The sequence below is a fragment of the Anolis carolinensis genome, chromosome 3 (genome assembly GCF_035594765.1).
Source record: "Anolis carolinensis isolate JA03-04 chromosome 3, rAnoCar3.1.pri, whole genome shotgun sequence".
Lineage (NCBI taxonomy): Eukaryota > Metazoa > Chordata > Lepidosauria > Squamata > Dactyloidae > Anolis > Anolis carolinensis.
The window spans coordinates 274,240,811-274,245,056 of record NC_085843.1 but is presented as its reverse complement, the minus strand read 5'-3'; positions in this window follow the sequence as shown (position 1 = coordinate 274,245,056).

Here is a 4,246-nt window from a genome sequence, read left to right as displayed (position 1 = left end):
TTTCTCTGGTTGTTGTCATTCATCTTCTCTTTCTTGCCTCTTCAGAAAAGTGACTTACTATGACGAACATTTTAAAATAAGTGTTTGCTTCTATAAATGCATCATATCATTGCCTTTTGTCATGAAAGGAACTACTAGTCTTCTGCAAAATACAGGAAGAAATCATGCTTGGGAATGAGTATTCCTTGCCTAAGAAACCCCTGTGAAATTGATGGGGCTTAGCTTAAGTTGATAGGCAACTTGAGTACATACACACCTTTATATTTCCATCCCGAGAACCAGTCCTAGGTACAATTCATTAATTGAAATGGCATTCAAGAAATTGGCAAGAGATACCTGGAGAAACTACTCTGACAAAAGTGCAAAAGTTTAGTCCAGTTATACTCTGTGACTATTCATGTTCTATTATATCTGTATAATATAATCTGTATTCAGGACATCTTCATTAGGGAAAAGGTGGTCCCTTGGGGGGGGACATGCTCTACTGAGGGGCCTTTGGGTTTTGCTTTAGATTTACTTGTTTTCTGCCCTCACAAAAAGAGGCACAAAAATGAAACTAAGAGGCACAGAGGAGGAGGTAGTCACTGAATTGACATGAGAGAGCTGAGAAAAGGAGGGAGAAATCTAGCCAAGGGAGAAACTTGGGTATGCAGCCTTCCTGGGTGAGGTGAGTAGAAAGAAAGGTGCTAAGGATTCAATAAGGCATACTTTTTTAAAGAGATGTGATCTTTCACCTCACCTGGATGACAACTGGAGCTAATCCATAAAAGGATGGCTCTTCTGCTGACCAAGAACAGGTGAGCCTCATGAGCAAAATGCTGAAAGTTAAATTTAAGAGCGGGAAGAAATAAATAGGAAGAATCCATTGCTAGAAATCACTTGATAACAATGTACCTACATTTCTGTGTAGTGTTTCTCAGCCTGAATCCCCACTAACTGGGAAACAATCACTCAGCAATAGAGGCCTTATTGCCCTATTGATTAGGAAGCATATGAGCGGCATTTTCACTCCCTCCTCCGGACAGTCTCCATTCCACCGGCAAGAACGGGGTCCCTTTGACAGTCTTTGCTCACATGCTGGGAGTGGAAACACCAGACAACTCCCTAATGGATGAGGAAACTAGGTCCCTGCCTGCTTAAATTATGGGTCCTGACCCCAAATGGTCCCTTTAGCTCAATGTTGGGTCATGAAAAATTTGTGAAAAAGTTAAAGGTTTCTGAACGCCACCTAGTGACTGTTTTAGATAGTTGCACAATTCTGTTAGCAACAACATGCAGTGCTTAGTGGATGCTGAAAAAATGCTTCATCTGGACTTCATAAAAAGAGAAAATCAGCCTGCTTTGTTTAGCAATCCATGCAAATGTTGATTTATGACCAGATGTTTGATTTTATACCTATTTTGCATACCTATATATGTGGGCTCACATAAAAATTTCTTGGGCACAAAGGGTCGCGAGTGGAAAGTTTAAGAAGCCCTGTTCTAGGTTACATTTGAACTACCTGAGTGAACTCTGGCCAACACTAACAATGTAGCTAACCCATATAGTCATGTATATACAATATCTAGAAGTTTAAGTCGAAAAATTAACCCACTAAACCTGAGTTGACTTATCCATGTTTCAAGGTGAGTACCAGTGGCACTTAGTCCCTCCCTTTTTTTGTCGGGAGCGACTTTAAGAAACTGCAAGTCACTTCTGGTGTGATAGAATTGGCAGTCTGCAAGGAAGTTGCCCAGGGGACACCCGAATACTTGATATTTTACCATCCTGTGGGAGACTTCTCTCATGTCCCCACATAGGAAGCTGGAGCTGAGAGAGAGCTCAACCCGCTCTCCCTGGATTCAAACCGCCAACCTATTGGTCAGAGTCCTGCTGGCACAAGGATTTAAAAACAAACAAAACTTAGTCCCCTGAGGCAGCATTGGTGCTTTCCCCTCTCCGTGGAATGATCCTCGACTTTATACATGAGTCGTGTCAAAATCCATAATTTTGGCACTAAATCCTGCCTTAAACTTAGAAGATGAGGCCAACATATGCATGAACATATACAGTAGTTATGCTTGTGAATACTAACAGTAACCATTCTCCAAATGTGATGTGCCACCCCTACCCACAAAGATTAGTTTGCATAACTAAACCATAGTTTATAACTTCGCATATGTGGCTTGGAACTAAGATGTTTCTGGACTGTATGCTTATAAACATTTCAGGACACTTTAGTGGAGAAACCTTGGTTTATTATGACTTCCAACAGTAAATTGATCAATTTTAGAGGGATAAACTTTGTCATGGAGTAAAAACATTTTAAAATTCATTTGGCCAAACATTTGTCATTGAACATTTTCAGATTACAGATTGGCATAGCAAACTCATATCCTTGTTTATATTGCAGCCACTAGAAGAATCTCAAAAAGTCAATTGCCAAAGGATTTTGACAAATTTATCAGAGTAGTTTTGTTAGTATTGTGTTCTCGGGTAAACCATACAAAAATGCATGTCAAAGCTTAAAAATCTAATGTTAAAAGCAGATGGTAAATGAAATAAGGACGTTAAATTATCAGAAATTTCCACTATTTTTATCATTCAGGTTGTGACTATACAACACATTTCATACAATTTCAGCATGCCAGGTATATTTTTACAGTATGACCCTGTCCCCCATACTCCCTATTCACATTATGCTGGAAGTTATTATAGAGTCACGCTAGAGGACCAAGAAAATCCCTATCCTCTCCATGAATTTGCTACATCCTTTGGGGTGACTCTATGGTAATTTCAGACAGAACCATATCTAAGAATTGCCTGGGGTACTGTGAATAAGCAAACATGCAGATACTGATCCTGCGGATATGGGGGGGGGGTGTCATACTGTATTATCTTGCCGCAATTTACCATAAGAGACTAAAGCAAACAGAGTATACCTCACTTTGTTAATAAAAGATTTGGAACCCAGTGTTTTTTATTAGCCCTTGAAAACAGCTAAAGTTATGTACTTCACATTTTGATTAAAAAAGAAACGTGCATGTTTGTATTTTCCTCAAACATTTCTAGAAAAACAGTGCATAAATCAACACTAGTTTAGCAGAGCACATGGGGAACTTCACGTTTTAGGAAATCTAACTCCCTTGTCTGAACAGCCATGGTAAGGGATGATGGAAGATACAATCCCAAAACATTTACAAGGCCACACATTCCTTACCTTTTCCTTTACTTGCAAGGTATAGAGGTGCAAGCGATTTAAACTTTTGTGGCAGAAATCACACAGCAAGGACTGATGGGAAGATACCAAAGCCAAAATGTGTCTAAATCCCAGGATATCCCTTGTTCGAGCAGAAACACATGACTCATCCTTCTCAGAGTCAACAAGCACACTCTGTTTATGCATTTTCCCCATACCACAGATCACTGTCTATAGCTTGACCTAGTTTGCAATATGCATAGTTAACAGTGCATTAAGAAGGCTATCATTTCAGTTGTTTCAGATTAGACACGGAGAGAGGAAGGAAACGTGTCACAAAACACCCCATTTGTCACACATGAAACAGCTACCGCCCTTGGTAGCCTCTGGGAACTCCATCTGCAAAACCATAAATATCTTGAAGAATATCTAAATATAGACAGAACTCGGGAGCCTCACAGTTTTAGCGATGTAGCCTACAAATACTTGAGCCAGCTGATGCACATGAATTTTGGAAATAAGGACACCTCAAAACAATGTATCATATCTATTTAAGATTGGGGTGCATGTGGTTAGGCCCTACAATATAGGTTTCCGTGATGCACCTAGCATCTTATTCCAATTTACCATATAATGGGACATCACTGGCTTTCAAGGAAAAAAAATACTAGGAAAGGAATTCATGCATCTACTTTGAATCTAAATTTAGTTACTCTGCTAAAACAATTTGCTAGATAATTTTAACTCAGAGTCTACTAGAGTGCATGTTAAAGCTTTAAAAATGAAGTGCAAAAACTTTTCAAAGGAGAAAGTTGGATTTGTCCCCCATCCAAACTCATAGCCTCTGCCTTTGAACCCGATAAATCCCTTCAAAAAATCTGTCACCTCTATACTTCAACTCTCGAAAAGTCCTGGAAAATGCCAATGGCACACATTCCCAGAAAATACTCCAGCTGACAGGGAAGACCTTGACACAGGACCATGGATGGACATTGATTTCATTAGTTTCTCTTCCTGGATGCCAGAAAGAGAGGCTTTGACCCTTTGGGTAATACTCATACAAAATAC